The sequence below is a fragment of the Acinonyx jubatus genome, chromosome E4 (genome assembly GCF_027475565.1).
Source record: "Acinonyx jubatus isolate Ajub_Pintada_27869175 chromosome E4, VMU_Ajub_asm_v1.0, whole genome shotgun sequence".
NCBI lineage: Eukaryota > Metazoa > Chordata > Mammalia > Carnivora > Felidae > Acinonyx > Acinonyx jubatus.
Genome location: NC_069395.1, coordinates 63994963 through 64008447, shown reverse-complemented (window position 1 = coordinate 64008447; position 13485 = coordinate 63994963). Strand labels below are relative to the sequence as shown.

The following is a 13485-nucleotide window of genomic DNA, read 5'->3' as shown; positions in this document are numbered from 1 at the left end:
TGGAGATTTCAGAGAAGGCGAACGTCCAGTAAGACGACAATAAGGTTTCACCTACATGTCCTCTGGATAGCAGAGCTCTGAAACTGACCAAATCGCATCTAAATAGCCCAGGAGTGATCACGTGCTTTGGTTGATCAGCATGAAGACCCTGACCTAAAGCTCAGCCAGGAATCGGGCTGATAACCCGGGGTAAAATCAGGAAGAAGTAACAACAAGGCACAGAGACAGGGAAAAGACCCAGTATTTCCTGAGTATCTGCCAAGTGCTGGGTGCTGTACAAACATCAGTCTCATTCAGCTCCCACACCAAAACCATACACTGAAGACTCCTGTCCTTTTTAAAATGTAGATGAGAAAGGGGCGCCTGGATGGCTCAGCCATTTAAGCGTCTGACTCTAAATGTCGTCTCAGGTCATGATCTCACAGGTTCTTGAGTTCGAGCCCTGCATTGGGCTCTGTGCTATGTCAATGCAGAGCTTGTAATTCTCTCTTCCTCTCTGTCTCCTCCTACCCCGCTCATGCTCACTTGCCCTCTCTCTCTCTGAAAAGAAAGAAGTAAGCGATAAATAAACATAATATATATTATATTATATTATATTGTATCATATGTGTATATATATAAGTGAGAAAGCAGAAGTTCAGAGAAGTTAAGCAACTTGCTCATTGCTTCTGGCATAGGTGAAGTAACAGGGACCAGACTGATCGCCTTACATAAAAACAAACAAAATGTATAACACAACTGTTTGTAAGACACCAGACATCAGGCAGTAAAGGCCAGTGATCCCTGGGAGGAGGGAAACCAACAAGGGAGCACTACCTGTGTCCCAGCTTACTGCCTTGAGAGTGTTTCCAGGCTGTGCCCCAGGGACAGAGTACTCGGGCGGAATGTGGTAGACTACCTCCATCAAGGAGAAGGAGCGAGAGTCCAGGGAGACCAATGTGGCAACGGCTAGAAGCACAGAGTACTGGAGAGAAGGGAAGTTGGGGTCTGCAGGGGTCCTCCCTCAAATACCGAACTGAGTACTGGTCAGCACAGGCATGTGAGGGAACCATGTGGCTGGAGAGCAAACCACCTGAAAAGGTTGGAGGTAATAGCACATGGCACTCACACGAGGCCAGGAATAGTGCCTGTTCCCAACAGCCAGACTGGAAGCCTCAAGATTCACAGGCCCCAGGTGGGGAACCCAGGAGAGTCTCACTTCACTAGTGGGGAACGCTTAGCCCCAGATAAGCAGTAACCAGGTCCCACGTACCAAATCTTAAAAGCAAGACCAGAAAGGGTCTACCTGTTTACAAATAACTACATCCCAAAACGATGCTTAAGGACATTTACAAAATGCAAAATGTCCAGGATCTATCAAAAATAAGCAGGCATGCAACGGAGCAAGAAAATGAGACTCATAATAAAGGAATAATTGAAACCAAGAAGAACCGACTGGTAGAGACATTAGAATTGACAGTGAAGGACATCAAAACAGTTATGGCAGGGTTTCACCTGTTTAAAAAGTTGAGTAGAGATGTGGGATATATTAAACAAGACATAAACTGCATCTGCGCGGAGTTGAAAACTACAATGTGTGAGCTGAAAAATACACTGAATTAAATGGCAGATTAGACATTACAAAAGGACTTATAGATTTGAAGATAAAGTAACTGAAACTCTCCGAAATGAAACAGAGAGAAAATTTAAAAATAAAAACAAAATCTTAGAAAAAAGAGCTGTAGGACAATTTTAAGTGTCCTAATAGGTATATCATTGGAGTCTCCAAAGGAGAAGACACAGAAGGGGGCACAGGTAAAATATTTTAAGAAATAATGGCCAAAACCTCCCCAAATGTGATGAAAACTATAAACCCACAGATCCAAGAAGCTCCATGAGCCCCAATCACAAGACACATGAAGAAAACTATACTGAGGTGCATCATAATCAAACTGCTTAAAACCGGTGATAAGGAGAAAAACCTTAAAAACAGTCAGGGGAGGAAAGCAGATTATATATAAAGGACCAAAGACAAGGACGATGGCAAACTTCTTGTTGGAAATCGTACAGGTGAGAAGACTGTGCAGCAACATTTCTAAAGTGCTGGAAACTGTCACCCTGAAATTATACGTCCAACGAAAGTCTCATCCCAAGATAAAAGGGACATGAAGGCTTTTCCAGACTTCAAAAAGCTGAAAGAGGGGCAGCGCCTGGGTGGCTCAGTCGGTGGGGGTCAGACTCTTGACTTTGGCTCAAGTCATGATCTCATGGTCGTGGGACCGAGCCCTGCGTCAGGGTATGCACCGAGCATGGAGCCTGCCTGAGATCCTCTCTCCCTTCCATCTCCTGTCCCTCCCTGGCTCATGCGTGCTCTCTCTCTCTCTCTCTCTCTCTCTCTCTCAAAAAAAAAATTTTTTTTTCACCAAAAGCAAACCCACAAAATGAAGAGCTGTGGAAATGAAATGATAACTTGACCAATAAATATACATTTTTCCCTATTTAAATCTGACAGGTAATTGACCTGCTAAAGCAAAAATAATGACAGTGTAATGTGTGGGTGAGAACATGTGCAAAATTTAAAAGTTTGGCAATAGCACAGAGTTTAGAGGTGAAGAAATACACAAGGGCCGTACTGTAGGGTTCTTATTACATACAGGAAGTGCTATAAGATCACGTGGAAGAAGACTGTAATCACTTAAAGGTGTATACTATAAACCCTAGGGCAATCAGGAAATAGTGAGTAATTATAGCTAATAAGCCAGAGGATACAAAGTAAAATTATTATTATTATTTTTTTAACATTTATTTATTTTTGAGACAGAGAGAGACAGAGCATGAACGGGGGAGGGGCAGAGAGAGAGGGAGACACAGAATTGGAAGCAGGGTCCAGGCTCTGAGCCATCAGCCCAGAGTCCGACGCGGGGCTCGAACTCATGGACCGTGAGATCGTGACCTGAGCTGAAGTCGGACGCTTAACTGACTGAGCCACCCAGGCACCCCTACAAAGTAAAATTATTAAAAATACTCTGTAAGTCCAAAAAAGGCAGGTAAAAAAGTCAAGGAAAAAAAAGAACAGACAAGTTGAATAGAAAATCTATAGGAAAATGATAATCTGGATCAAACCATGTCAATAGTCACATTAAACGTAAACAGTCTGAATACTCCGATTTGAAAGGAAGAAAATGCCAGACTGGATAAACAAGCGAGCCCTAACTATATGCCGCCTATGAGAAACGCACTTCAAATATAAAGAAAAAATCCATTACAAGCGTTAAGTGGGAAAGGCTATACCACACAAACAGTGGCCGTGAGAGAGCTAAAGTGGTTCTATCGATGTTAAATGAAAGAAACTTAAGACGAAAAATGTGAAGATGAGCAAACAGGAACATTTCATGAAAAGGACGATTGAGCAAGAGGTTCTAACAATCAAAAATATTTATGCATTCAATAACAGAAGTTCAAATACATGAAGCAAAATCTGAGAGAACTACAAGAATAAGCGAGCCCATAATTACAGGTGTAGGTTTCAAATAACCCTCTCTCAATAAGGGATACAACAAGTAGACAGAAAACCAGTAAGGACAAGGAAAACTTGAACAACACTGCCAACCAGCTTGATGTACTTGACATTTATAGAACACTCAGCCCAGCAATGGGAGAATGATATTCTTTTGAAATACACACAAAACGTCTCCTGAGATAGATCATATTCTGGTCCAGAAGCCAAGTCTAAATAAATGTTAAAGGAGTCATGTCAAAGTATGTTCTCTGACACAATGGCATTAACTTAGAAGTCCATACAGAAAGATTATCTGGAAAATTCCCAAATATTTTGAACCTCCACGATAAAGCTCCAAATAACCTATGGTCAAAGAAAAACTCAAGATGGAAACTAGAAAGTGTTTTTAAGTGAATGAAAATGAAACACAACATATCCAAGTTTGTGAAATCCCTGAAGAAGGACAGAGGAGGAAACTTATAGCATTACATGCCTAGATTAGAAGACAACAGAGGTCTCAAATCAACGATCTCAGCTTCCACCTTAAGAAATAAGAAAAAAAAAGAGCAAATTAACTAATAAATAACAGAAAGGAAATAAGGAACATAAAAGCAGAAATCAATGGAATAGAAAAGGAAAAACAATAGAGAAAACCCATGAAGCCAAAAGTTGGTTCTTCGATAAATCTCTAAGAATGACTGATAGGAAAGGCAGAGAGAAGGCACAAACTACTAATGTCGAGAATGGGAGATGTGGCCTTGCTACAGTTTCTACAGATATCAAAAGGATAATAAGGCAACATCACATCAGTCAATTAGACAACTGAAGAACAGGCAAATATCTCGAATGATAGAAAGTAACGAAAGTACTTTCATTCAAGAAGTAAAAGATGACAGATCTGTGTCCATTAAAGAAACAGGATCTTGGGGCGCCTGGGTGGCGCAGTCGGTTAAGTGTCCGACTTCAGCCAGGTCACGATCTTGCGGTCCGTGAGTTCGAGCCCCGCGTCAGGCTCTGGGCTGATGGCTCGGAGCCTGGAGCCTGTTTCCGATTCTGTGTCTCTTTCTCTCTCTGCCCCTCCCCCGTTCATGCTCTGTCTCTCTCTGTCCCAAAAATAAATAAACGTTGAAAAAAAAAATTAAAAAAAAAAAAAAAAGAAACAGGATCTCTGGTTAACAACCCTTCACAGGGAAAATTCCAGGCCAAATGGCTGCACTGGTGAATCCAACCAAACACTTAAGAAATGATAAAGTAGCGGAATGGAAAAGGCTATACCAATTCCACACAACATCTTCCTGAAAATTAAACAGGAGAGAATATTCCCAACTTACTCTATAGGCGGGGATTATACTGATACCAAAACAGACAAAGAAATTACAAGGACAGAAAACTAACGACCAATATCCCTCATGAACATGGACACAAAATTTCTGAACAAATTAGAGAACCACATTAAGAAATTGTATCTATAAACATATACAAAGGATTTTATACCATGAGTAAGTGGGATTTATCCCAGAAATGCAGGTTGGTTAACAAAAAAAATTAACCTATCAATATAATTCACCATATTAACAAACTAAAAAAAAAACTATATGATTCACTCAGTAGATGCAGGAAAAATATTTAACAAAATTCAACATCCATTCCTGATAACAATTCTTAGCAGATTATAAATAGAAGGCAGTATCTTTAGTTTGATAAAGAGTTTCTGAACAAATCTACTGCTAACATCATACTTAATGGTAAAAGATCAAATGCCTTCTAAGACCAGGAACAAGACAAGAATGTCTATTGTCACCATTTCTTAAGATTTTCTTTAATGTTTATTTATATGAGGTGGGGGGGGGGGAGGGGCAGAGAGAGGGGAGACACAGAATCCGAAGCAGGCTCCAGGCTCTGAGCTGTCAGCACAGAACCTGACCCAGGACTCGGATTCACTAACCGTGAGATCATGACCAGAGCCTGAGTCGGATGCTTAACCAACTGAGCCCCCCCAGGTGCCCCTCCATTCTGACCATTTCTATTCAATGTCGTGCTGGGAGTTGTAGCCAGAGTAACGTCAAGAAAACAAAGAAAGGGTCCAGATTGGAAAGCAAGAAGTCAAATTGTCTTTATTTGCAGATTACATGATCATCTGTGTAGAAAGTCTAACGGGATCCACGAAAAAGCAACTAGAACTGATAGAGTTTAGCCAAGTTGCAGGATACAAGATCAACAGACAAAAATCAACTTTGTTTCTAGATAATCTACTAGAGCCTAAGCTGTAAAACACCACTTACGATGGGATAAAAGTATGAAATACTTATGCATAAAATGGACAAAGGGAAGATCTGTACGCTGAAAACCACAGAACATTGCTGAGAGTAATGAATGAAGACCTAATAAGCTGTGTTCATGAATCAGAAGACTCAGTATTGTTAAGAAGTTATTCCCTAGAAATGGATCTATAGATTCAGTGTGATCCCAATCAAAATCCCAACAGACGTTTTTGGTACAAGGTGATTCTACAGAGTCAATTTAGGAGCTGACTCTAAAATGTATATGGAGAGGCAAAGGACCTAGAATAGCCAAACAACTTTTTTTTAATGTCTATTTGTTTCTGAGAGAGAAAAAGAGACAGAGTGTGAACAGGGGAGGGGCAGAGAGAGAGGGAGACACAGAATCGGAAGCAGGCTCCAGGCTCCGAGCTGTCAGCACAGAGCCTGACGCGGGGCTCAAATTCACAAGCGGTGAGATCACGACCTGAGCCAAAGTTGGGAACTTAACCGACTGAGCCACCCAGACGCCCCTAGCCAAAACAACTTTTAAGAATAAATATAAAATTGGAAGGCTAATAGTGCAGTATCTGATTTCAAGACTTATTATAAAGCCACCATAAATCAAGACACTGTGGTATTGGTATAAAGATAGATGAACAGATCAATGGAACAGTACGTAGAGTCCCAAAACAGATCCACACAAATATGGACAAATAATTTCTAACAAAGGTAATTTAGTAGGGAAAAAGCAGTTTTTATAACAAATGGTACTGGAAATTTATACACACACACACACACACACACACACACACACACACACACTGCACCATATTAACAAACTAAAAAAAAAAAAACAAAACCCTACATGATCCGCTCAGTAGATGCAGGAAAAACGTTTAACAAAATTCAACATCCATCCCTGATAACAGTTCTGAGCAATAGAAGGCAGTATCTTTAGTTTGATAAAGAGTTTCTGAGCAAATCTACTGCTAACATCATACTTAATGGTAAAAGATCAAATGTCTTCTAAGATCAGGAACAAGGTAAGAATGTCCACTCTATTTCTTAAAAAATGTTTTAATGTTTGAGGGAGACATATATATATATATATATATATATATATATATATATATACACATACACACATATATATATTTATTTATATTTATATTTATATTTATATTTATATTTATATTTATATTTATATTTATATTTATATTTATATATGCATGTCTTTTACTGGTATGATGTTAGCAGGTTTTTCAGAAACATTTTTATCAAAATGAAGATACTGCCTTCTATAAGTATGTACATACACACACACATGCACATATTTGCAAAAAAACCCTTTAATCCATACATTGCACAATTTTATTAAAAAAAATGAACCTAAGGCCTAAACACAAAATGTAAAATTATAAAACTTCTAGAAGAAAGCATAATATGAAACCTTCCTGGTCTCGGGTTAGGCAAAGATTTCTTAGATACGATACCAAAAACATGATTTATAAGAGAACACACAGAGAAGCTGGACCTTCATTCACCAAAACTGACTATTTCTGCTCTTCCAAATACATGGTCAAGAGAATGAAAAAGTAAGCCACAGACTGGTAGAAAATATTTGAAAAACGTGTATCTGATAAAGGCCTTGTATCCAGATCATATTAAACACTCTCAAAACTCAATTATAAGACAAAAACGATTTCAAAGCGGGCACAAGACATTTCATCAAAGAACATGTACGAGTGCCAAATGGGCCCATGAAAAGATGCCAAGCACCACTGGTCATTAGCGAAATGCAGACTAAGAAAGGTGAGATATTACTGTATGCCTATTATATAAATAGGCTAAAATTAAAAAGACTGACCACCCTAAGGGTGGGTGAGGATCTGGAGGAGTTGGTAGGGATATAAAATGGTACAATCACTTCGGGAAACACTTCGGCAGCTCCTTAAAAAAAGGATACGTACATCTACCATATGGTCCAGCCATTCCGTTCTAGGGATTTCCCTACAAGAAAAGGACACATGTGTCCATACCAAGATCTGCACAAGAGTGTCCCCAGTACTTTGATTTGTAGTAGCCCCAAACGTGAACCAGCACTCATGGCCATCAGCAGGGGACTATGCGGACAATGGACTGCTACTTAGGAAAAAGAATAAAGGCACTACTCATACATGTGACAAAGTGACTGAGTTTCAAAACAATTACGCTATGTGAAAGACGCCACTCAAGAGAGTGCAGACTGTGAGATAGGATTTCATGGGTATAAAATTCTAGGAAATGCAGGGCAAAGGGTAAGAGCTGAAGTCGCTCTGTGGTTGCCTGAGCGTGGGGAGGCGGAAGGAGAGACGCTGGACGGGGTGATTGCAAAGGGTCCCAAGGAACCTTTTGAGGGTGAGGGATATGTTCATTGTCTTGACTGTACTGCTGGTTTCCTGGGTCTATACATATGACGCAGCTGACCAAGTGTGTGCCTGTTCCTGTATTTCAAGCGTATCTCATTAAAGCGGTTTCGTTATGTTTTGAAAAAGGAAACGTGCCGCGATTGTACGGTCAGCGGTGCAGCTAGGATTCACACCTTCAAGACCTGGGCCCTTCATCCTGCATCGTGCTGGCCTCAGCCAGCTCCCGAGACAGTAGAAGTGATGGGCTCCCTTTTTGCCCCGGCCCCCTCTCCCTCGGCACATCACCCCAGCTTCTGGATCATCTCCTTTTCCTCCCCTCGCTCCCCAGTCAGCAGCAGACTCTGGTGCCTTAGGCCACCTTGCAGGGTGGGTCCTGGTGGACATGTGACAGGCATGTGGCCCGTCTCTGGGGGGCCACACATCTGTAGGCAGAGCCTACATGAGTGCAGATCAGGAGGGCGAGCTGCTGATCATGCTTTAGGCTGAAAACATTGAAGGAACCACGGTCCTAACCCCAACCTGCCCTCTACCATGCCTCACCCTCAATTTCCACATCTCGGACTCAGAGAAGCAGGTGATGAGTGTTTACACAAAGTGCAGCATTTCAGTTCAGCCACGTCAGTGACTTGGGCAGGTCTGTGGCCAAGAATGTTCACACAAAGGACACTCCATTTTCCTTACCTTCCACTGTCCCCAGTAAAAACTCTGGCAAGGGAAGATGTACTATGTACTGTATTCATGCAAGATTGGGTCACGGCAGCACAGGAGGAAAACAGTTATTTTTAAAGCAAACTATCATCTGTTTTGCAACCTAATTATATAGACTGGAGCAGCTCAGATGGTCCACGTGTGCCATAGATTAAAGGGCAAAGACGGACCAGTTTGGACTCTCAGACTCTAATAGTCCATTTGATGTAATGGAATAAAATGCATAATGTGCATGTAGTAAAATAGAGCACAGAGAACAAAAGGCACAGTTTAGACCGTGCTGAAGAAGAACCTTATAAAATACCTATAATTACACCTGCATGACTCAAAATGGAAGTCACATTCAGACAATGTCCGCTACACCCACTCAAATTCCAGGGGCCACGGAATTGTGGATTCCACACATGGTGCTGAATCTGGAAGGGTACGAGGTGAGCAGGCCCAGGCCATCTGCTATTGGCAAGCATGTACGTGACTACAGATGGCTGGCGAGAAAGCAGTTCTGTATCAATGAACGCTACCAGCAGGTAAGGAGCAGGTTCCTCATCGACTCGTCACATTTCTGCGGTCACAGCTGCAGGGGGGAAGGGACCATAACTCAGTCTGCCTTGAGTCACCTTTCATTCACACTCTCCTGTGTATGGGTTAAGTCTAGAGCTTGGCCAAACCAACATACCCACGTGCCGTAGTCTCCGCACAGGAAGCACTGCTAATTTCACCCCATTTCTGGGCCACTCTCCTAACTCACGTTCATCGAGCGACTCTCCTACTACCACTGAATTCCTACGACAATCCCGTAATGCAAGAATTGGCTCGGGTTTGTAGATGAGGGAAACGGGGTTCACAGATGTTGAATAAATTGCCCAACATCTCCTAGAAAATTAATGCTGAATCTAAGAGGAAAATCCAGAGCTAACTGTAAAGTATGTAGATGCTCTCTGAACTCACTTGTCTTTAACTCAGTGGTTCCTAAACTTTGCTGCACGTCAGAATCGCCTTGGAAAATCACTGAGGAGTCACCTAAAAAGATACGGATGCCTGGGCTCCCACTCGGGAGGCTTCCTAACTTCACTGGCCTGGAGTGTGCCCCAGACACTGGGATTCACTGCAAAGTTCCCCAGGTGACTCTCAGGTGCAGTGAAGTTTGGGAAGGGCTGCCTGGCCTCCAGGCCATCACCTATGAGGCACATCGCCTGATGCCCTTGGCACATGGGATGTGCGTGGCCAGTGCGGGCTGTTTTCTTGTCCGTCTGTGCTCCCTGAAAATGAGCTGTATACTTAACAGGTCAGCTGGGCTTCCTCCCGGACCTAATTATGCCACTTGTTACTGTAGATAAAAATGTAATCTTATCTTATGCAAACCAATAAAATATGACTGTGTAAAGGGAACTAATGTTTCTTTAAAAACTGAACTCAATGCTTTGGGAAGATGTGATAAAAATGAGGTTTTTTTCTAAAGAGATGTCGAATTAGGTGGGAATGAGAAATTACAGGGTGGGGAAAAACTTAAGAATCTAGAAAAGGTCTAATACCAGCAGGCCGCACAAGTGTATTTTAAGTTCTTGGATCAGTTAGAAGAAACTTAACGTAAAAACCAGACCATTAACATGGGCATGCTTTATGAAAGCCAGGACTTTGGCTGAAAATTCATCTCAAAGAGAAAGCCGTGGCCCTGTATCAGAACATCAATGAATAAATACACATGTGTACGTTTTAAGTGGAAATAAAAGGTTCATAGGAGGTGTTTTTTTGGAGATTGTTACATGCAAAAAAAAAAAAAAAAGGTTCATGACAAGAATGTGTCATTTGACAGGTTTCTCCTTTTTGACTTTCTCAACGGACCATCTCCGGCCTGTGCTGCATGAGCAGACTTCTCTGAACTCACACCATCTGCTTATGTGAAAGATAACTGGATGGTCCTTCTCTTCCAGAAAGATAGCTAAGCTAGGTAACAGAGACATGCATTGATTTTTCGAAAATACAGCACACGCTCCATTTGATTTAAACACATAGTGGACAGACTCCTGATAGACCCATCTTTTTCGGGGACAGCTCTCGATCATCAGGGCCTTAGGGTCTCCTTCCCAACATAGGAATTCCCACGGGGGTTCTCAGCCTCCCCCCCGCCCCTCACATCAGCTTGGCAAAGCAGGGGAAGGCTCCAGGACACATGGGGAATCAGCCCCATAAGCGTTCCAAAAACCCTTTCAAACGGGACTATTTGGGGCACCTGGGTGGCTCAGTGGGTTAAGCCTCCGACTCTTGGTTTGAGCTCAGGTCACAAGGTCACAGTCTGTGAGTTGGAGCCCTACACTGACAGTGCGGATACTGCCTGGGATTCTCTTTCTCCTCTCTCTCTGTCCCTCCCCTGCTTGCGTGCTCTGTCTCAAAATAAATTAATTAATAGAAATGAAACAGGGAAATATTTAAGCTTAACCTAATGCTATGTGCAAAACAGGAATACATCAGCGTAGAATTTTCTATTGTGACTGGACACATCTAGAACATTTTCGTCCCCTTCCTTACACGTGCATACGTGTGTACATGCATGTGCGTATAAAATCCATACACGTAAGATTCCGGTGCATGTATGTGCATGGCGTGTCTAGTTCCTGCCGTGGAGACCTCTCTGAATCCGGCGTCTGAGCCTCTGATGGCCAGTTAACAGCCTCACGCTCTGCTCTTTGCTTCCCTGCAGGGTAACTAATTAATAAACTTCCCTTTAATTGAGTTCTGGCTGCCAGGTCCACAGGGATTATTACTTATCTATGATAAGTAAACAAAACCTTCCATTTTTAAACACCACTTCAAATCTCTCATTATATTTTAAACAGATACAAATTCGCAGAAGTCAAGTGAGCCACGGGCTGGAAGCTGTGCACATTCGGGCGCGGATTCCTCTGCTCCCAGGAAGCTGGTGTCGTGGCAGGTAGGTGGCAGTCCGTGGACCGTCTCCCCTTCTCACCTACAGATACATTAAAAAGCACCCCCCCCAGGAAGTCCAGGGAGCCATTAATGGCACTTGCCTTTTCCTCTACCCTGGATGTATTATTTAAGAGCAATGTGCCTTCACGATGTATAAATACGAAGGTGAAGGGAATGTTAAATATTCTGCAAGTGCCCAGGACGCGCTGAGCGCTGGAGCATCGGTGGGTCGCGGGAACGTCCCAGCCCACGCTCCTGTGACGCTGCACTTTTAAGTTCTTACAGTTGAAGCAACTTAACTAACGGTTTATTTTCAAGATCCTTTCCCCCTTTCGGGTTCCAAATTAAGGGCAGAACCCCGCGCGCGCACACACACACACACAAAAGTGAAAAACCGGAAACCGCCGTTTTCAGCGTGGTTTCGAAACCCAGAAGGAGGAGACCACCCCACCTCCCGAGACCTTCCGCGCAGCGCCATTTGGAAGCAACTTGGCTGAAAATTCGGATCGTTTGTGAGTCACTCTCTGCCGACGGTGCAAGAATCCGCTGCGGGCTCTGATTATTTCCGTTATTATTGACTTAAAAGAATAAAACAGCTTAAAAGAAATAAAGCTTTAAAAAAAAAAGCTTAAAAAACAAAACATTTCTCAGACTCCCACGTTCGTGCTGCTTCGACACAATCCAGGAAAAACAGTGAGGGCAGGATTTAAAAGCCAGCCCCCCCCAGACTGGTAGGGGGATAAACTTCTGTTATGAATTTTAAAGGTCTGGATCTTCTCATCCGTCTCCTAATCCCTTGTTTCCTTCTTTGAGAAATTTTTCTAAACGGAAGTGCTAGCCATGTCACGAGCCCTTCGCTGAGAATCAGTCCCCACCCCCACCCCCTTATGACCCTGGCTGGTTTCGGGAGAGACTGGGGCTGCTGCTGGTCTGTCTCCAGGGGCACCCAGTGCCCAGCACGTGGGGCCAGTGTCTCCAGACTCCCAGGCAGGAGCCAGCACAGCAAGCAGCCGGGGCTGACAGTCAGAGCCTTGCTGCCTCGTGGAACCACAACCCCAGGACGGGGTGGATGGTGAGATCTCAGGCCAGGGGGCAGGAGGAGGGGCAGGGGCAAGTCTCCAGGCTCAGCTGAAACTAAAGGCAAGGGCAGCCAGAAATATAAGCAAACGAGTGATACAGCACCACGGATGAATCTCAGATGCGTTCTGCTAAATCAAAGATGCCAGACACAAAAAGCCACATGGGGATCACGTGATTCCATTTATGTGCTGTTCTGGGTAAAGGCAACACTAAAAGGAGAAACATGGATCAGTGGTTGTCAGGGGTGAGAGGTGGGGGGAGGGACCGTCCAGAAAGAGCAAAGAGAGAGCTTTCTGTGCTGGTGGCTTTGTTCTGTCTCTGACGGTCGTGCGCTTACGCAACCGTACTGATTTGCCAAAACGCCTCTAACAACACACAAGAGGGGCAAGTTTTACCGAATGTAAATCAGACTTCTTTAAACCTGAAGTAAAATAACAGCTGGGGGCACCTGGGCGGCTCAGTCGGTTGAGCGTCCGACTCTTGGTTTCGGCTCAGGTCATGATCTCACAGTTTGTGGGACTGAGCCCCGCATCGGGCTCTGTGCTGACAGCAGGGAGCCTGCCTGGGATTCTCTCTCTCCCTCTCTGCCCCTTCCCCCCTCACGTGTCCACACACACATCCTCTG

The 13485-nt window shown here is 43.3% G+C and overlaps 1 protein-coding gene across 5 annotated transcripts in view; it reads right to left on the bottom strand.

Annotated features, from left to right (window-relative positions):
* KIF26B (kinesin family member 26B) overlaps positions 1 to 13485 on the bottom strand; it is a 469574-nt gene that overhangs the window by 67162 nt on the left and 388927 nt on the right. The gene's annotated exons all lie outside the window — the stretch shown is intronic.